This window comes from Anomaloglossus baeobatrachus, chromosome 8, assembly GCF_048569485.1.
Source record: "Anomaloglossus baeobatrachus isolate aAnoBae1 chromosome 8, aAnoBae1.hap1, whole genome shotgun sequence".
Taxonomy (NCBI): Eukaryota; Metazoa; Chordata; class Amphibia; order Anura; family Aromobatidae; genus Anomaloglossus; species Anomaloglossus baeobatrachus.
This window is the reverse complement of record NC_134360.1, coordinates 58,834,745-58,857,554: the sequence shown is the minus strand read 5'-3', so window position 1 is coordinate 58,857,554 and position 22,810 is coordinate 58,834,745. Positions and strand designations below refer to the sequence as shown.

Below are 22,810 nucleotides of genomic sequence, written 5' to 3'. Positions count from 1 at the left end.
TTTACATGTGTGAACATTAAGTAAATACAATTTTGGGTGTAAAGGCCGCTTTACACACTGCGATATCGGTACCGATATCGCCAGCGTGCGTACCCGCCCCCATCGGTTGTGCGACACGGGCAAATCTCTGCCCGTGTTGCACAACATCGTCCGGACCCGTCACACGGACTTACCTTTCCTGCGACGTCGCTGTGACCGGCGAACCGCCTCCTTTCTAAGGGGGCGGTTCGTTCAGCGTTACAGCGACGTCACAGCAGCGTCACTGAATCGCCGCCCAATAGAAGCGGAGGGGCGGAGATGAGCGGGACGAACATCCCGCCCACCTCCTTCCTTCCGCATTGTGGCCGGGAGGCAGGTAAGGAGAAGTTCCTCGTTCCTGCGGTGTCACACGGTGCGATGTGTGCTGCCACAGGAACGAGGAACAACTTCGTTACTGTTGCAGTAACGATATTTTAGAATGGACCCCCATGTCACCGATGAGCGATTTTGCACGTTTTTGCGACGATGCAAAATTGCGCATAGGTGTCACACGCAACGGCATCGCTACAGCGGCCGGATGTGCGTCACAAAATCTGTGATCCCAACGAGATCGCTGTAGCGATCTCGTAGGGTGTAAAGCCCCCTTAAGTCCAAATTAAATTTTTTTTTGTAAACATAGCGCGAAGACGTTTTGGATGCACTATTCCATATCTGTTCCCAAATGCGAGAAGGTCGACTCTCCCCTAAGAGGTTCTCCCACTTACTCATGTGTGTTTCCTGCTTTACTCTTTACTCTTTTCTCTTTACCCTGCAGTCCTTCTGTCATGCCATACCCCTACTCTTTACTCTGCACTCTTTGGCTATCCCATACCCCTACTCTTTACTCTGCACTCTTTGGCTATCCCATACCCCTACTCTTTACTCTGCACTCTTTGGCTATCCCATACCCCTACTCTTTACGCTGTACTCTCCTGCCATCACATACCACTAGTCTTTTCCCTGCACGCTCTTGTTATCCCATACCTCTGATCTTTGTCTGATCTTTCCCCTGCAGTCCTCCTGTACCCCTGCACCTTTCTTTCATCCCGCACCTCTACACTTTAACCTGCACCCTCCTAACATCCCCTACCCCTACTCTGTACCCTGCAGTTATATTCTCATCCCTTACCCCTACTCTTTACCCTGCACCTTCCTTTCATCATGTACCCCTATTCTCTAACCTGCACCCTCGTAACATTCCCCTGCCCCTACTCTTTACCTAGCAGTCCTTCTGTCATCGTATACCCTTACTCTTTACTTTGCGGTCCTCTTGTCATCCCGTACCCCTACTCTTTACTCTGTAGCCCTTCTGTACTGCTACTCTTTAACCTGTCATTCCATACCTCTTTGCTTTACTCTGCACTCGCCAATCATCCCATACCCCTGTTTAACCTGCAGTCCTGCTGACATTCAGTACCACTACTGTTTACCTTGCAAAACTCCTGTTATCCCATACCCCTACTCTTTACCCTCCTATCATCCCGTACCCCTACTTTTTACCCAGCACCCTCCTGTTATCCAGTACACTTACTCTTTACCCTGCACCCTCCTGTTATCCAGTACCCTTACTCTTTACCCTGCACCCTCCTGTTGTCCCGTACCCCTACTCTTTACTCTGCACCCTCCTATCATCCCGTACCCCTACTCTTTACCCTGCACCCTCCTGTTATCCCGTACCCCTACTCTTTACCCTGCACCCTCCTATCATCCCGTAGCCCTACTCTTTACTTTGCACCCTCCTGTTGTCCCATACCCCTACTCTTTAATCTGTACCCTCCTGTTATCCTGTACCCCTACTCTTTAATCTGTACCCTCCTGTTATCCTGTACCCCTACTCTTTACTCTGTACCCTCCTGTTATCCCATACCCCTACTCTTTACTCTGTACTCTCCTGTTATCCTGTACCCCTACTCTTTACTTTGCACCCTCCTGTTGTCCCGTACCCCTACTCTTTACCCTGCACCCTCCTGTTGTCCCGTACCCCTACTCTTTACCCTGCACCCTCCTATCATCCCGTACCCCTACTCTTTACCATGTACCCTCCTGTTATCCCGTACCCCTACTCTTTACCCTGTACCCTCCTGTTATCCCGTACCCCTACTCTTTGCCCTGCACCCTCCTATCATCCCGTACCCCTACTCTTTACCCTGTATCCTCCTGTTATCCCGTACCCCTACTCTTTACCCTGCACCCTCCTATCATCCCGTACCCCTACTCTTTACCCTGTATCCTCCTGTTATCCCGTACCCCTACTCTTTACCCTGTACCCTCCTGTTATCCCGTACCCCTACTCTTTGCCCTGCACCCTCCTATCATCCCGTACCCCTACTCTTTACACTACACTCTCCTGTTGTCCCGTACCCCTACTCTTTACACTACACTCTCCTGTTGTCCCGTACCCCTACTCTTTACACTACACTCTCCTGTTGTCCCGTACCCCTACTCTTTACACTACACTCTCCTGTTGTCCCGTACCCCTACTCTTTACACTACACTCTCCTGTTGTCCCGTACCCCTACTCTTTACACTACACTCTTCTGTTGTCCCGTACCCCTACTCTTTTCCTTGCAGTCCTCCTTAGCAATATTCCAGAATTTCAGTTGTTCATGAGATGATCATACGTATAAAAACTCCCACCATTGTCCTCACTATAACCCCCCCCATCCTCACACTAGCAGCAGACTGGGGTCATTACGCAGGCGGTTTAGGGCAGAAACCCCATTTCTCTCATGATTTGGGTTTTCTCTTTGGAGCTTGGAATTGTAGATTGAGCAGTCAGTGCCCCCATCATCTTCGCACACTGCGCAGGAGAACAAGCATGGGAGGGGCCTAAAGTTTTCCTGTGATGTCATCAGTGGCCCATCACCCCCCTCTATGTGTGGGAGGGGCCACGTGTCAGTTGGAAGCTGTAAGTTTCACAAGGGGCTTTAAGTACAGAACACATGGAGAATACATCCTCCTCCTGATCTGTGAGCTGCTGCGGGGAGAGGACTGCCAGGACAAGACACAGCCATTCTCCAGCACCAGTCCTACAACACCAAGGTAAGAATGCATGGGGGGGCCATGGCAGGTGTGGGCTGTGTGCCTACTGAGGTCCCATACTGATCTGCAGAGCTGGCAATCAAAATCCCAGGCAAAAGACAGCACCGTGGGATGAGGATGCATTCAATAAGAGTACGCTTCTGATTCCAGGTCCACCCCTTGCACCCTGGTCTCCCCACATTTCACCTGCTGGTGTTAACCCTTCATTGTGTGCAGTAAAGCTGCCTGCAGCTCCACGTGTATTCAGCTTTTACTGAGGAGTGAAGGGTTAATCTTCCTGCTCAGCAGAGTATTTCTGTCTCCCCCCTCCGACGGGAGATGCTATTTTGGCAGAGATTTTTGTCACCTTCCAGCGGAGCGCTCCAGATAGATATGTGAAGGAATTAGGTCTGCTCCCCAAGGGACACCTCGTCCCTCTGCTATGGCTTAGCGGCCACTACTTGTCTATGCTCTCAATCATTCATTTTAGTTTGGAGACCCCTTGGTCCAAGTCTCCTCATGCTATGGTATAATGGAGACCCCACGGTCCGAGCCCCCTCATCCTATGGTATATTTGAGACCCTGCGGTTGAGCTACCTCATCCTATGGGATGTCTGAGACCCCACAGTCTGAGCCCCCTCATCCTACGGTATATTTGAGACCCTGCGGTTGAGCTACCTCATCCTATGGGATGTCTGAGACCCCACAGTCTGAGCCCACTCATCCTATAGTATATTGGAGACCCTGCGGTTGAGCTACCTCATCCTATGGGATGTGTGAGACCCCACGTTCTGAGCCCACTCATCCTATGGTATATTGGAGACCCCAAGGTCCGAATCCACCCATCATATGGTTTATTGGCAACATTGCTGTCCCAGTCCCCTCTGTCATATGATATATTGTAACCCTGCAGTTTGAGCCCTCTCATTTTGTGGTACATTGGAGACCCTGCAGTCCAATTCCCTTTGTGCTATGGTACATTGGAGACCCCGAGGTCTGAGCCTCGTCATCCAATGGTACATTGGAGACCCCGCGGTCCGAGCTACCTCATCCTATGGTATATTGGAGACCCCATGATCTTAGCCCCCTCATCCTGTAGTATATTGGAGATCCTACTGACCAAGTTACGTCATACTATGGTATCTCTGAGACCCCGCGATCTGAGCCCTCTCATCTTGTAATATATTGGAGATCCTACTGACCAAGCTATATCATACAATAATATGTTTGAGACCCTGCGATCTGAGCCCCCTCATCTTGTGGTATATTGGAGACTCCAAAGTCCAAGTCTGTTACTCATATGGTACATTGGAAACAGCGCAGTCCAAGACCTTTCGTGCTATGGTACATTGGAGACCTTGCAGTCTGAGTCTCCTCATCCTATGGTATATTTGAGACTCCAAGATCTTAGTCCCCTCATCCTGTGGAATATTGGAGACCCCAAGCTTGGAGTCCTTTCCATTATATGCTATATTGGAAACCCTCTCATATTATGATACATTGGAGGCCCCCTTGGTCCGAGCCTTTTCATGCTATGGTATATTGGACACCCCGTGGTCTGAGCCCCCTCATACTATGGAACACTGGAGACCTCTCATCCTATTGTATATTGGACACCCTGCAGTCCAAGCTACCTCATCCTATGGTATATTTGAGACCCAGTGATATGAGCCTTTTCATCCTGTGGTATATTGGAGACCCCAAGGTCTTAGTCCGCTCATCATATGGTATATTGGAGACCGTGTGTTCTGAGTCTCCTGCATCATATGGTATATTCTAAACCTAGCGGTCTGAGCCCTCTCAATTTATAGTACATTGGAGACCCCACAGTCCAAGCCCCTTCATGCTATGGTATATTGGAGACCCCTTGGTCTGAACCCCCTCATCATATGGTATATTGGAGCTCCTGAGGTCTGAATCAGCTCATCACATGGTATATTGGAGAGCTTGCGGTCCACGTCTCCTCATGCTATGGTATACTGGAGACCCGGAGGTCCACGTCCCCTCATCTTATGATATACTGGAGACCTTGCAGTTCAAGTACTCTCATCCTATCGTACATTGGACACCTCACAGTTTGAGTCCCCTCATCGTACAGTATAGAGAAGACCCCGAGGATTAAGTTCCCTCAAGCTATTGTATACTGGAGACCCTAAGGTTAGAGTCCGCTCATCGTATGGTATGTTGAATACCCCAAGATCCAAGTTCCCTCATGCAATGGCAGATTGGAAACTCCAATATCTAATGCAACTAATCCTATGGTATATTGGAGACCCCAAGGTCTGGGTCCCTTCATTGTATGCTATATTGGAAACCATGAGGTCCAAGTTCCCTCATGCTGAGGTATATTGGAGACCCTATGGTCCAAATCTACTCATTGTACGTTATACTGGATATCCCAAGGTCTTAGCATTGTATGGCATATTGGATACCCTCAGGCCTGACCCATTCTTTTTATGGTGTATTGGAGACCCATGGTCCTGATCTTCTCACTGTATGGTGTATTGGAAACCCTTAGTCCTTGTCTTCTCACTGTATGGTGTATTGGAGATCCTCGGTCCTGATCTTCTCAGTGTATGGTGTATTGGAGACCCTCGGTCCTGATGTTCTTCTTGTATAGTATATAATATATATTGGAGACCCTCAGTCCTGATCTTATCTTCTGACTGTATGGTATATTGTAAAACCCTCGGTCCTGATCTTCTCACTGTATGGTGTATTGGAGACCCTGAGGTCTAGCCCTGGTCCAGATGATTACAGTCTATGGCATATGGGACGTCAACATCTGGACTGCTCAGTATGAATCTCTACGATTGGCCACAAGCACCTCTGCTGAGCTGAACCTAAACATAGTGCCCACTGCGGATCAAGGGTCCGGTCAATACAGATGGCGGAGTTGTGACTTTACCTTCTTATAAAAATCGTAGTAATTCCATATAACAATCCCAACGTCTCAGCCTATGGACAAACAAGAAAGGGTTCTGTACCGCAGCTGAATGCATGCTCTGACTAAGATGAGTAAAACTTTGGGCTAAGCCTTTATTTAGAGGCTACAACTGCATATGACGGAGGGTGCGAGCAGGATTCATGGACAGTTGTATACCATCTTCAGAGGATCTTTACCTGTAATGTGTATGGGTAGCTAAAAGCGACCATCCACTACTGGAGTCATGGAGAGGTCTACTATCAGCTGTACCCTCACATGGTGTACCCCAGAAGGTGGATCATTTATAAGCTGCCATGGTGGAGAAATCTCTCACATTTCCTTGTCTGTACAATGAATTGCCTGAAGTCACACAGGGTGTGCTGCGTACAGCCCTACCGCAAAATGAGCACACAGCGAGTCTTTATTATCTGCCAGGATGTATCACACATAAATCCCCTTAGTGCCATCAAGGATGGGCATCGTGTTCTTCAGCATTTCATAAAATTGCTTATATTCTCTGATTGCTCTGCGTGACGTCAAGCGGATCTGTCCCTGAGATCTTTCTCTGTGCCATGAGATTATGGCGCTATTAACCTGCGCTGCAAATCCCATTGTGATCCCGACCCTGCGATCGCACAGCACACCATCAGATGGGTTACATGAGATTTCAGGCTTGTGTGCGGGCGCGGCGTGCTGTAATGGAGCAGTAAATGCCGGGCTCCCAAAAAGTCACCGCACATAAGTAATATTACACATAGCACCACTCAGACAGCACACAGATAATGGAGAGGTCACCTGCAGTCCTATGTAACACCATAGATAAGACAGTGATATCTCTCTGAGTACAGATAATGTAGTAGATGTCATGTGCAGTCCTATGTAACACCACAGATAACACAGTGATAACTCTGTGAGTATAGATAATGTGGTATATCCAATCTGCAGTCCTATGTAACACCATAGATAACACAGTGATATCTCTCTGAGTACAGATAATGTTGTATATCCCACCTGCAGTCCTATGTTAGTCCAAAGATAACTGAGATGACACCTGAAGACCTATGCAACGCCACAGACAATACAGTGATAACTCTCTGAGCACAGATTATGTAGATGTCATGTGCAGTCCTATGTAACACCATAGATAGCACAGTGATAACTCTGTGAGTACAGATAATGTTGTATATCCAATCTGCAGTCCTATGTAACACCATAGATAACACAGTAATATCTCTCTGGGTACAGATAATGTTGTATATCCCACCTGCAGTCCTATGTTAGTCCACAGATAATGGAGATGTCACCTGAAGTCCCATGCAACGCCACAGACAATAGAGTGATAACTCTCTGAGCACAGATAATGTAGATCTCACTTGCAGTCCTATGTAACACCATAGATAACACAGTGATATCTCTCTGAGTACAGATAATGTTGTATATCCCACCTGCAGTCCTATGTTAGACCACAGATAATGGAGATGTCACCTGCAGTCCCATGCAACACCACAGACAATAGAGTGATAACTCTCTGAGCACAGATAATGTAGATCTCACTTGCAGTCCTATGTAACACCACAGATGACAGTAAAAATTCTTCACATACAGATAATGTAGTAGATGTCACATGCAGTCCTATGTAACACCACAGATAGTGTAGTATATCCCCCCCTGAAGTCATATGTAAGACATTAAGACTACAGTTAACATAGTGATAACTCTGAGTACAGATAATGTAGTAGATGTCACCTGCAGTCCTATGTAACACCACAACTAAAACAGTGATAACTCTCGGAGTACAGAGAATGCAGTAGATGTCACCTGCAGTCCTATGTAATACCACAACTAAAACAGTGATAACTCTCAGAGTTCAGATAATGCAGTAGATGTCATCTGCAGTCCTATGTAACACCACTGATGACACAGTGATAACTCACTGAGTACAGATAATGTAGTTTATCACACCTGCAGTCCTATGTAGGACTACAGTTGGCACAGTGATACCTATAGGTATAGCTAGCGCAGTAGCTGTTACCTGCAGTCTTATGTAACACCACAGATAACACATAATACCAGCACAGGATTTGCGGCAGGTGATGTCGATGTCTCCTCTGTAGTCATTACAGTGCATTTCAGGGTCTGTTGGGGGTTGTAGTACGTTGTTAGGACCCGGCATTAGCGGAGGATATTTAATATGTGCTTCCTATAGAGATTATTGAGGGAATGAAAAACACAGACAGGTTTCATGTAAAATGTGATTATGTAACGGAGGATTTTACAGCCGGTAATCCGACCAAACACTCCAGCATCGAGCTGTGATGTGTCCATGGGGTCAGTGGAGAGTGAGGGGCCTTGCGATGTGTGTGAAATATATGTATGTGCACACATATATACCACACTGTGCAAAAGTCTTAGGCAGGCGTAGAAAACTGCTGCAGTTAAGAAGCTTCAAACATTGAAGTGTTAATACAAAGTGAATGAAAAATAGAAAAATATTAATCCCCTCAGTATTTGGTGTCTGCACCGTTGTCTCCATTACATCTTCTCATCACTTGTACACAGTGTATGAAGGAGCGTGGCATGAGATTGTCCCAAACATCTTGGAGAACTGACCCCTGATCTTCTGGGTATGAGGCTTTTGTGGACCCTTCTGTCTCCTCATGTGATCCCAGACAGACGGGATGATGTGAGATCAGGGCTCTGTCGGGCCAGATCATCACCTCCAGGACTCCTCCTTCTTAATGACCTTGGATTAATGTTCGGGGTCGTTGTCCGGCTACAGAAGAAATTTGGAGCCAAACACTCACCTGATGGTGCTGCATGATGGATAAGTATCGGCCTGGATTTCTCACCAGTGAGGATACCATTAATCCTGACCAAATCACCAACTCCATCTGCTGAAATGCAGTCACAAAGCTGCCGGACCCTCCACCGCACGTCCTTGCTCCTGCAGACCCTCATTGTTGGTCCGCTCTTCTGACCTTCAGGGACAATCTACTTCTTTTACTGCCGAATATTTCCCATTTTTCTCTTCAGTCCAGAGACCTGCTGACATTTTTTACCCCTAGTTCCTATGTTTTCCTGCATAGCTAAGTCGCTAGCTCTTTCTTCCACGTTTGTTCTGGGATTTTGGCAGCAATTCTTCTATAAAGATGACTTCTGGCTAAACAGTAGATGGGTGTAGCTGGTCCCACTAGTTGCTGATCCTCAACATTGTCCATTGCTCAGAAATCCAAGCAGATACTTACCCATCATGTAATACCATCAGGAGGCGTCTGATCGGCTCCAAATTTATTCTGCAGCTGGACAATGACTCCAAACATCTAGCCGATGTTATTAAGCACTTCATCCAGTCTGTTTGGGATCACATGAAGAGAAAAATAATCTACATAAGCCTTATACCTAGAAGATCGGGGGTAAGTTCTCCAAGATGTTTGGAACAATCTCTTGACGAGCTCCTTCATAAATTATGTAAAAGTGTCCCACGGAGTTTTGCACTAACGTCTCCGACTATCATGGCAGCATTAGATTCTGTTCAGATTGCTGACTCTGACACTCCGCCTGATAATTTCTCTGGTGTCTGGGATCAACACATGCTGACTCGGACATCAACCTGCTGTGTGCTGATTCATAGGCAGGCTAGAAAGAGTTAATCTCGCTCCTTTAATCACATGCTGTGCGGAGACTTATCATATCTTCTCCCCTCCTATTTATGCTGGTGGAATCCTTCTACCTATGCCAGCTATAGTTTATTCTATGTTGGGCTGTGAGGTGTCATGTCCCAGACTCTCTGATTAAAGTTTTGCTTTAGTTGTGCCTATTGCTTGGAGCGGTTGTAGTGTTTACCTCTATTGTTTTGTACTTCCTTCCTACTTTTGTTTTGCCTCCTGAATCTCTACTTGTCTTTACCTTTGTATGTGCATACTGTTTGACAAAGTTTATTTTTTTTTCCCTTGTCTGTCTATATCTGTGGGTTCAACACACTCCTGTCCTGTCCGTCCCTGGGGGAGGGGAGGGAGAATCCAATCAGGACTGGTCAGGAGTAGGGCTGGGAAGGAGACTCAGGCCTCTCCACCATCAGGAGTATCCATGAGTTTAGTGATAGCGTGGGGTCCCCTAGCTTGAGGGACAGCTTAGGAGCCCCGGTTCCTCGCTATCCCAAAGTCATCGTGACAACAAGTGACAGGAAGAAGTGGATGAAGGTGACTAGTGGTCACCGAATACTGAGGGGATTTGCATTTCTCTTCTCTCACTTTGCATTTTATCAAGTGATAAAAACAAACTAATATCACTTCTGACACTAAACATTTACTTATTGTGCAGCATTTTGCACAGTACTGTATATGGTTGTCAGATGCAATGGATATAACATTTCTACACACCCTTGCTAAAATGTTAGGTGTTTGACATTTAAAATATCCTATAAAGAAGAAACGTTTCAGAACTTTTTCCGCCTTTAATGTTACCTATGATCTGTAGAAATCCATTAAGAAACAAACTGAAATAATTTTGAGCAGGAAAGTAAAAATATGAAAACTACAATAATGTGATTGCATAAATATGAGCACCCTCTTATAATTGGGAATGTAGTTGTGTTCAAAATCATCAATCACATACTAGTCTGTGCACGGCCGCCATCATTTACACCGATTCGGATTACGTTTCGCTGTTCTAGAAGCATTTTCCTGACATTTTCTGGTCCACAAACAGCTGACAACACAGCAAAGGATCTTCTTTTAAAATGTTATCAGTCAGGAGAACGATACAAAAACATTTCCAAAGCATTAGATCTACCTTAGGCATTGTGAAGATGTAATCAAGAAGGGGCTGAAATGTAGTACAATAGTGAAAATACCTAGAAATGGATGTCCCTCAAAAATTGATGGAAAGACAAGAGGAAAATTCGTCCGGAAGGCTGCTAAGAGGCCGACAAGAACATTAATAGAGCTGCAGGAGGTACTGATTGTGTCCTGCATGTGATGGCATAGTATTTCTTATACAGTACAGACCAAAAGTTTGGACACACCTTCTCATTCAAAGAGTTTTTTTTATTTTCATGACTCTGAAAATTGTAGATTCACATTGAAGGCATCAAAACTACAAATTAACACATGTGGAATGAAATACTTAACAAAAAAGTGTGAAACAAATGATAATATGTCTAGGTTCTTCAAAGTAGCCACCTTTTGCTTTGATAACTGCTTTGCACACTCTTGGCATTCTCTTGATGAGCTTCAAGAGTTAGTCACCGGAAATGGTTTTCAGTTCACAGGTGTGCCCTGTCAGGTTTAATAAGTGGGATGTCTTGCCTTATAAATGGGTTTGGGACCATCAGTTGTGTTGTGCAGAAGTCTGGTGGATACACAGCTGATAGTCCTACTGAATAGACTGTTAGCTTCTTTTTTCTTGCCATAATACAAATTCTAAGTAAAGAAAAATGAGTGGCCATCATTACATTAAGAAATGAAGGTCAGTCAGTCCGAAAAATTGGGAAAACTTTGAAAGTGTCCCCAACTGCAGTGGCAAAAACCATCAAATGCTACTGACTGGCTCACTGACTGGCTCACATAAGGACCGCCCAAGGAAAGGAAGACCAAGAGTCACCTCTGCTGCAGAGGATAAGTTTACCCGAGTCACCAGCATCAGAAATCACAGGTTAACAACAGCTCAGATTAGAGACCAGGTCAATGCCACACGGAGTTCTAGCAGCAGACACATCTCTAAAACAACTGTTAAGAGGAGACTTTGTGCGGCAGGCCTTCATGGTAAAATAACTGCTAGGAAACCACTGCTAAGGACAGGCAAAAAGCAGACAAGACTTGTTTGGGATAAAGAACATAAGGAATGGACATTAGACCAGTGGAAATCTGTGCTCTGGTCTGATAAGTCCAAATTTGTGTCTTTATGCGATGCAGAAAAGTTGAACGGATGGACTCTACATGCCTGGCTCCCACCGTGAAGCATGAAGGAGGAGGTGTGACGGTGTGGGGGTGCTTTGCTGGTGACACTGTTGGGGATTTATTCACAATTGAAAGCATACTGAACCAGCATGGCTACCACAGCATCTTGCAGCGGCGTGCTATTCCATCCAGTTTGCGTTTAGTTGGACCATCAACAGGACAATGACCCCAAACACACCTCCAGGCTGTGTAAGGGCTATTTGACTAAGAAGGAGAGTGATGGGGTGCTACACCAGATGACCTGGCCTCCACAGTCACCAGACCTGAACCTAGTCGAGATGGTTTGGGGTGAGCTGGACCGCAGAGTGAAGGCAAAAGGGCCAACAAGTGCTAAGCATCTCTGGGAACTCCTTCAAGACTGTTGGAAGACCATTTCCGGTGACTACCTCTTGAAGCTCATCAAGAGAATGCCAAGAGTGTGCAAAGCAGTAATCAAAGCAAAAGGTGACTACTTTGAAGAACCTAGAATATAAGACATATTATCAGTTGTTTCACACTTTTTTAAGTATTTCATTCCACATGTGTTAATTCATAGTTTTGATGCCTTCAATGTGAATCTACAATTCAGTCAAGAAGATAAAGATAACTCTTTGAATGAGAAGGTGTTTCCAAACGTTTGGTCTGTACTGTATGTTCGGCCTGTAGTTGAGGGAGGACAAGACTGAAGCCTTTTCTTACAAATAATAACATCCAAGTATGACTATGTTTTGCCAAAACCTACCTCAAGTCTGCAAAAGCCTAAGGGAAAAGTTATGTCTGATGAGACCAAGGAGGAACTCTTTGGCTTTGATTCCAAAAGGTGCAAAGTCACCAATGTGCTTCAGCAGAGGATCACCAGCCACATATTGAGGCACAGCGCAGCATTGTCCATTCGGGCTGATTTTCAGAAGCTGGAATTGGGGCTTTAGTCAAGGTGGAGAGAATTCTTAACAATTCTAAATATCAGAAAATGTTAGTATCGAAACCTTCAGTCCTCTGATGAAAAGTTGCAGATAAAAAGGAATTTCACCTTTAAGCACAAGATCGCCACTAAGCGACCTCCAAATCAGCAAAAGAACGACTTCTCCAAAAGAACATGAAAGTTCTGGAATGGCCCAGCCCGAACCCAGGCTCGAGTTCAAGGGAAAATCTGTGGTGACCTGAAGATGGCGCTGTACACCGGAGATGCCCCCGCAATCAGACAGATGTGAAGCTACTGCAAAAAAGAAAGGGCAAAGATCGACAATTCTAGATGAGCCAAGAGGTAGATTCTGACCCAAAAAGACTGAATGCTGTCAGAAATTCACAGGAGAATTCACCAAAGCATTAGGGGCACTTTGCACACTATGACATCGCAGGTGCAATGTCGGTGGGGTCAAATAGAAAGTGACGCACATCCGGCGTCGCAGTCGATATCGTAGTGTGCAAATCCTTTTTTTATATGATTAAGGAGCGCAAAAAAGGTCCAAATCGTATGATCGGTGTAGCGTCGGTCATTTCCATAATTTCGGAAGGACCGATGTTACGATGTTGTTCCTCGTTCCTGTGGCAGCACACATCGCTGTGTATGAAGCCGCAGGAGGGAGGAACATCTCCTACCTGCGTCCTGTGGCTCACGCTGACTATGCGGAAGGACGGAGGTGGGCGGGCTGTTTACGTCCCGCTCATCTCCGCCCCTCCGCTTCTATTGGCCGCCTGCCGTGTGACGTCGCTGTGACGCTGCACGACCCACCCCCTTAATAAGGAGGCGGTTCGCCGGCCAGAGCGACGTCGCAGGGCAGGTAAGTGCATGTGCATGTGCAATACGTTTGCTACGGCAGCTATCACCATGATATCACTGCTGCGACGGGGGCGGGGACTATCGCGCTCAGCATCGCAAGCATTGGCTTGCGATGTCGTAGTGTGCAAAGTGCCCCTTAGTGTAAGGGTGTGCAGATTTATGCAACAATATTCTTTTAGTTTTTTATTTTTATTTTTCCACTCAAAAAATTTTCTGTTTTGTTTCTCAATGGATTTGTAAAGATTATGAGCGACATTAAAGGGGCAAAAAGTTTGGAAATGTTTTTTTCTTGACAGGATCATTTACATGACAAAAACCTACAGGGGTGGGGACCTTATATCTCCATTGTAGAAGTATATGTGGGGTTCATAGGTGGCATATATGAAGTTTTTGTGGGTTGCATTATGCATATAAAGTCCATGATTAGTATATAGGGATTACATATTTACTGTTTATATTACATGGACAAGTTAAAGGCAACCAGTAACCAGATTTTGCCGCATTGTGGTCCTGCGCAGACGCACTTTGATCTTCCCTGAGTAGGGCAGATCAAAGCATTGTAGTGCGCCTGCGCAGGACCTCAATTCCAGCTCATGTGCATGACATAGGATGCGTCATGCACCCAGACTTCAGAAGAAGGAGGACAAAGATGGCCAAAAGAGTACTGGAGAACCGAGACAGCCATCTGACCAGTCTGTACCGCACTGCCCCTTAGGTATTATAAAGTGATTTTTACATTCTACACAGCGGCCTGGGCTCTTATATACAGCATGTTAGCATGCTGTATATAAGAGCCCAGTGGTGGTGGCTGCAGCTTATAGTCACCAAATCTGGTGACAGGTTCCCTTTAAGAATCTTGATGGGGTTGCAGAACTTTTTCTATATTTTTATTTTTCTATTCTTCGTCGGTTCTGACCTCCGCCCTCCACCCTTCTGCAGTAGGAGGGTAGCACCAGGTGAGGGTCTTTGATATCATAGCACCAGGTGAGGTGGCAATGCCTTCAGCCCTAGTATAGCATTCCCTATGTCTGCAATGGAACTTAGTTTTGGGGTCACGAGCCCTATATCAGGGTTCACTGTGTTCTGGAAGCTGCAGGGATCTCCTGATCTAATGTTCGTGCCTTCTCCAATCTTGTTCCTGTAATGAAAAGATCTGAAGCTTTCTTACAGTAATTGACATGTCTGATTGCTGTCAGTGAATGGTAACATTTAGTATATACAATCTGTCCTGATCGAATAGGCCTCATAGCAGAGGGTTTGTTACTATCATGTAACTTTCCCCATTGACACGTCTGTGGTGACAGGAATTGTACAATAATTGCGGAGATGATGAGAGCGGCTGATCTGTGGGGGGCGCAGGCCACGCTCGCATCCACGCGGGGGCTCATGGGGCTCGTGCTTCATAACTTCTCCCGCAGGTATTGTGCTTAACGAGAGCGGCAGGAAAAGCGGAGATTGATTATATATAGTCGCCCTGCAGCCCCCAACCAGATCCCAAAACTGAACCTCACTGTATATACAGTATCTGTATATATCATACTCACAGTGTACAGCCCAATCTGCCACAGTCACCGCTGCATGTAGGCAAGGGGTAAAAGGGCAATCGCCTGGAGAAGAATGCAATCTATTATTCTGTTACTGGGACTACAGGACAGGTGAATACAATCCATTGCTCCCTGTTATCAGCCATTACTGGGTAGAGGTCACTGTAGGACAGGTAACTACAATCTATTACTCCCTGTTATCAGCCATTACTGGGGAGAGGAAACCCTAGGACAGGTGACTGCAATCTATTACTCCCTGTTATCTGCTATTACTCAGAGGTGACTGTAGGACAGGAAACTGCAATCTATTATTCCCTGTTATCAGCCATTACTGGAGAGCCGTAATTGTAGGACAGGTGACTACAATCTAGTACAGTCTGATAACATCCATTACTGTGCAGAGGCAACAGTAGAACAGGTGAGAACAATCTGTTACTCCCTGTTATCAGCCACTGTTATCAGAGAGGTGACTGTGTACCGCCCCGCGCTCAGCTGCAGCTGAGCCGCTCGGATCCGGGCTCGTCGGTGGGTGGCTCCAGCGCCTCCGGACCCGGGGTCACGTCGCTCTGAAAGGATACTGGCTCTACGTAGGTGGTTGGTAGGTAGGTTTACGGCCGGGGCCGTGGTTTGGGTTAAGTTCGTGACGCCACCCACGGGTTGTGGTGAATGTAGACACCACCGCTGCTGTTTACTAGGCCCCCGGGGATGGTCTTGCACAGCCAGGTGTTGACCCCTCCGTGGGTAGGGAGTTGATGGTCCCGGGGCCTGGTTGTGAGGGTGCGGACGGATTGGTGTGGTGCGGGGCGGTGCGCAGCCTGAGGGCACAGTTGTACTCACTCTGACAGATACACCGGAGTCTCTAGTAAACCAAAAAGATGGTGGTCAGTGCCCGCAGCCGGCTGCGTCTGGTCCCCCACCCGGTTTGGTGGTCCCCGCCTTTCTCCTGCATCTTGTTTTGTAGCTGTGGACTGCCTGTGCTTCAGCGACGGGAGTCCGCTCCCCGGCTGTGTGTGTGACGGGAGAGCCCGTTTGCCCGCAGACGCTGGCCCGTGGGATCTCTCTGCCTGAGCGGTGGGTTTCTATCCCCCTCGTTGGGCTGTTGTCTTCATTCGGGACTTGGTTGGGAAAGGACCTAAAGTCCAGACCTCAATCAGTGAATTAACTTAGTCCGGTAGATTCGGGACCTCGTTTCAGGGTCTGAGTACCCCCCTCTGTGCTCCGGTTTCCAGTCGGTTCCCCGGTTCGGTACCGGCGGGCCACTACCCTGTCCCGGTCCCTTACGGTTCCACCAGGCCGTCTTCTCGACTCCTGCAGGTGGCGACCACCGTCTGCCTCTTGGCCAAAGGGTGTCCGGGCTACGACCCAGACCCCTGTCAGACGTTTACTTCTCTCAACTCCACTCTCTTTCACCTCCAAAACTAATCTGCCCTGTTTTTCCCGCCTCAGGCTATCCAAACTCCTCGTGGGCGTGGTCAACTGCCTGGCTCCGCCCCCTGGTGTGAACGTCAAGACCCGAGAGGGGTGACCAAGGTTTTTAGGTTGGCTGCTGTTACCTTTTTAGGGGACAGGTGTTTGTGCAAGGGTCTGTCTGTGGCTACCTGGCTAGACCAGGGCGTCACAACTGTATGACAGGTGACTATAATCTATCATCCTCTGTTATCAGCCATTACTGTGGAGAAGCAACTGTAGGACAAGTGACTACAATTTAGTACTCCCTGTTGTCAGCCACTACTGAGGAGAGGAAGCTGCAGGACAGGTGACTACAGTCTATTACTCCCTGTTATCAGCTACAACTGGGAGAGGTAACTTTAGGATAGGTGACTGCAATCTATTACCCTCTGTTATCCCTCATGTAGGTGGGAAGGTGTATATGAATGATTGGCCTCGCCGTGCTGCACCCACCACGCGCTGTACCTGGTTTGTGCAGTCATTCTGTGCTCCCCCAATTGCTTCAGCTCCACTGATTCTGGATCCGTGGTAGGCGCCCTTATCATTGAAATGAGAGCTTGCACTATTACTAGGGGGCAGAACTTTGGAACAGAAGGGCACTGAAAAGTGGAGCAGCCACAATAGAAGGAGGTTTGTAGACAGGTATGAAACGCCTGCCGAGGACTACAGGGGAGACCTGACTGGTCCATGAGAGGCGTCTCCCCGCTCCACTCCAGCTGATTGAGAGGTACCTTCCATGTATATAGAAGTGTATCTCAATAAATTAGAATATCATCAAAAAGGTAATTTATTTCAGTAATTCAATACAAAAAGGGAAACACATATATTATATAGAGTCATTACACACAGAGTGATCTATTCCTATATACTATATAGAGTCATTACACACAGAGGGATCTATTCCTATATATTATATAGAGTCATTACACACAGAGGGATCTATTCCTATATATTATATAGAGTCATTACACACAGAGGGATCTATTTCTATATACTATATAGAGTCATTACACACAGAGGGATCTATTCCTATATATTATATAGAGTCATTACACACAGAGGGATCTATTCCTATATATTATATAGAGTCATTACACACAGAGGGATCTATTTCTATATACTATATAGAGTCATTACACACAGAGGGATCTATTCCTATATATTATATAGAGTCATTACACACAGAGGGATCTATTTCTATATACTATATAGAGTCATTACACACAGAGGGATCTATTCCTATATATTATATAGAGTCATTACACACAGAGGGATCTATTTCTATATATTATATAGAGTCATTACACACGGAGGGATCTATTCCTATATACTATATAGAGTCATTACACACAGAGGGATCTATTTCTACATATTATATAGTTATTACACACAGAGGGATCTATTTCTATATACTATATAGAGTCATTACACACAGAGGGATCTATTTCTATATACTATATAGAGTCATTACACACAGAGGGATCTATTCCTACATATTATATAGAGTCATTACACACAGAGGGATCTATTTCTATATACTATATAGAGTCATTACACACAGAGGGATCTATTTCTATATACTATATAGAGTCATTACACACAGAGGGATCTATTTCTATATACTATATAGAGTCATTACACACAGAGGGATCTATTCCTATATATTATATAGAGTCATTACACAAAGAGGGATCTATTTCTATATACTATATAGTCATTACACACAGATGGATCTATTCCTACATATTATATAGAGTCATTACACACAGAGGGATCTATTTCTATATACTATATAGAGTCATTACACACAGAGGGATCTATTTCTATATACTATATAGAGTCATTACACACAGAGGGATCTATTTCTATATACTATATAGAGTCATTACACACAGAGGGATCTATTTCTATATACTATATAGAGTCATTACACACAGAGGGATCTATTCCTATATATTATATAGAGTCATTACACAAAGAGGGATCTATTTCTATATACTATATAGAGTCATTACACACAGAGGGATCTATTTCTATATACTATATAGAGTCATTACACACAGAGGGATCTATTTCTATATACTATATAGAGTCATTACACACAGAGGGATCTATTCCTATATATTATATAGAGTCATTACACAAAGAGGGATCTATTTCTATATACTATATAGTCATTACACACAGATGGATCTATTCCTACATATTATATAGAGTCATTACACACAGAGGGATCTATTCCTATATATTATATAGTCATTACACAGAGAGGAATCTATTCCTATATATTATATATAGAGTCATTACACAGAGAGGAATCTATTCCTATATATTATATATAGAGTCATTACACACAGAGGGATCTATTCCTATATATATTTTATAGTTATTAAACACAGAGGGATCTATTCCTATATAATATATATAGAGTCATTATACACAGAGGGATCTATTCCTATATAATATATATATAGAGTCATTACACACAGAGGAATCTATTCCTATATATTATATAGTCATTACACACAGAGGGATCTATTCCTAAATATTATATAGAGGCATTACACACAGAGCAATCTATTCCTATATATTATATAGTCATTACACACAGAGGTATCTATTCTTATATATTATATAGAGTTCTTACACACAGAGGGATCTATTCCTATATATTATATAGAGTCATTACACACAAAGTGATCTATTCCTATATATTATATAGTCATTACATACAGAGGGATCTATTCCTATATATTTATATATAGAGTCATTACACACAGAGGGATCTATTCCTATATATTATAGAGTCATTACACACAGAGGGATCTATTCCTATATATTATATAGAGTCATTACACAAAGAGGGATCTATTTCTATATACTATATAGAGTCATTACACACAGAGGGATCTATTTCTATATACTATATAGAGTCATTACACACAGAGGGATCTATTTCTATATACTATATAGAGTCATTACACACAGAGGGATCTATTCCTATATATTATATAGAGTCATTACACAAAGAGGGATCTATTTCTATATACTATATAGTCATTACACACAGATGGATCTATTCCTACATATTATATAGAGTCATTACACACAGAGGGATCTATTCCTATATATTATATAGTCATTACACAGAGAGGAATCTATTCCTATATATTATATATAGAGTCATTACACAGAGAGGAATCTATTCCTATATATTATATATAGAGTCATTACACACAGAGGGATCTATTCCTATATATATTTTATAGTTATTAAACACAGAGGGATCTATTCCTATATAATATATATAGAGTCATTATACACAGAGGGATCTATTCCTATATAATATATATATAGAGTCATTACACACAGAGGAATCTATTCCTATATATTATATAGTCATTACACACAGAGGGATCTATTCCTAAATATTATATAGAGGCATTACACACAGAGCAATCTATTCCTATATATTATATAGTCATTACACACAGAGGTATCTATTCTTATATATTATATAGAGTTCTTACACACAGAGGGATCTATTCCTATATATTATATAGAGTCATTACACACAAAGTGATCTATTCCTATATATTATATAGTCATTACACACAGAGGGATCTATTCCTATATATTATATAGTCATTACACAGAGAGGAATCTATTCCTATATATTATATATAGAGTCATTACACAGAGAGGAATCTATTCCTATATATTATATATAGAGTCATTACACACAGAGGGATCTATTCCTATATATATTTTATAGTTATTAAACACAGAGGGATCTATTCCTATATAATATATATAGAGTCATTATACACAGAGGGATCTATTCCTAAATATTATATAGAGGCATTACACACAGAGCAATCTATTCCTATATATTATATAGTCATTACACACAGAGGTATCTATTCTTATATATTATATAGAGTTCTTACACACAGAGGGATCTATTCCTATATATTATATAGAGTCATTACACACAAAGTGATCTATTCCTATATATTATATAGTCATTACATACAGAGGGATCTATTCCTATATATTTATATATAGAGTCATTACACACAGAGGGATCTATTCCTATATATTATATAGTCATTACACACAGAGGAATGTATTCTTATATATTATATATAGTCATTACACACAGAGGGATCTATACCTATATATTATATAGTCATTAAACACAGAGGGATCTATTCCTATATATTATATATAGAGTCATTACACACAGAGGGATCTATTCCTATATAATATATAGAGAGTCATTACACACAGAGAAATCTATTACTATATATTATATAGAGTCATTACACACAGAGGGATCTATTTCAAGTATTTATTTCTGTTAATGTTAATGATTATGGCTTACAGCCAATGAAAACCCAAAAGTCATTATCTCAGAAAGTTAGAATATTATATAAGACCAACTGATAACATGATTTTACACTCAGAAATGTTTAATGTGAAATAAGGCAGAAGCAAATCCAGCGGTGTTCCTCAGTAACCAGAAGATGTGATTAAAATCATGTAATTTTTATTGAAAAAATATTTAAAAATCCAGCAAGAATAGCAGTCACAAAACGGGAGATTAGTCAGAGACTAGTTTCGGCATACAAGTCTTCGTACTCAGAAATGTTGGCGTCTACTGAAAAGTCTGTACAGTAAATGCCTCAATACTTGGTCGTTGGTTCCTTTTGCATGAATTACTGCATCAATGCGGCAATGTGGCATGGAGGTGATCAGCCTGTGGCACTGCTGAGGTGTTATGGAAGCCCAGGTTGCTTTGATCGCAGCCTTCAGCTCGTCTGCATTGTTCGGTCTGGTGTCTCTCATAGAGTCTCTATGGGGTTTAGGTCAGGCGAGTTTGCTCGCCAATCAAGCACAGTGATACTGGTATTTGTACTTTTGGCAGTGTGGACAAGTGCCAAGTCCTGCTGAAAAATGAAATTTCAATCTCCAAAAAGCTTGTTGGCCGAGGGAAGCATGAAGTGCTCTAAAATGTCTTAGTAGACGGCTGCGCTGACTTTGGTCTTGATAAAACACAGTGGAGCTACACCAGCAGATGACATGGCTCCCCAAACCATCCCTGATTGTGGAGGCTTCACACTAGACCTCAGCAGCTTGGATTGTGGCCTCTCCACTCTTCCTCCAGACTCTGGGACCACGATTTCCAAATTGAATGCAAAATATACTTTCATCTGAAAACAACACCTTGGACACTGAGAACAGTCCAGTTCTTTTTCTCCTTGGCCCAGGTAAGACGCTTCTGGCGTTGTCTATTGGTTATGAGTGGCTGGACACAAGGAATGTGACACTTGTAGCCCATGTCCTGGATACGTCTGTGTGTGGTGGCTCTTGAAGCACTGACTCCAGCAGCGTCCACTCCTTGTGAATCTCCCCCAAATTTTTTGAATGGCCTTTTCTTCTTTTCTTAACAATCATATCAAGGCTGTGGTTATCCCGGTTGCTTGTGCACCTTTTTCTACATCACTTTTTCCTTCCACTTAACTTTCCGTTATTATGCTTGGATACAGCACTTTGCAAATGAAGCTGGCTGTTCACAATGACCTTTTGTGGCTTACCCTCCTTGTGGACTTCTGGACATCTGTCAAGTCAGCAGTCTTCCCCATGACTGGGTAGCCTATTGGACTAGACTAAGGGACCTTTTTAAACTCTTTGGTAAGCCTTTGCAGGTGTTTTGGGTAATTATTCTAATTTTCTGAGAGAATGACGTTTGGGTTTTCATTGGCTGTAAGCCATAATTATCAGCATTAACAGAAATAAACACTTGAAATAGATCCCTCTGTGTGTAATGACTCGATATAATATATAGGAATAGATCCCTCTGTGTGTAATGATTCTATATAATATATAGGAATAGATCCCTCTGTGTGTGATGACTCTATATAATAAATAGGAATAGATCCCTCTGTGTGTAATGACTCTATATAATATATAGGAATAGATCCCTCTGTGTGTAATGATTCTATATAATGTATAGGAATAGATCCCTCTGTGTGTGATGACTCTATATAATATATGGGAATAGATCCCTCTGTGTAATGATTCATATAATATATAGGAATAGATCCCTCTGTGTGTAATGACTCTATATAAT

General features: G+C 43.7%; 1 protein-coding gene across 1 annotated transcript in view; it reads left to right on the top strand.

The window, feature by feature from the left end:
* Positions 1-2,908: 2,908 nt before the first annotated feature.
* Positions 2,909-22,810, top strand: part of CAMKV (CaM kinase like vesicle associated) — a 98,256-nt gene continuing 78,354 nt past the window's right edge. The window contains exon 1 of the mRNA XM_075320807.1: positions 2,909-3,060. The gene's annotated coding sequence lies outside the window, so the exon portion shown is untranslated. The remainder of the gene's footprint in view (positions 3,061-22,810) is intronic.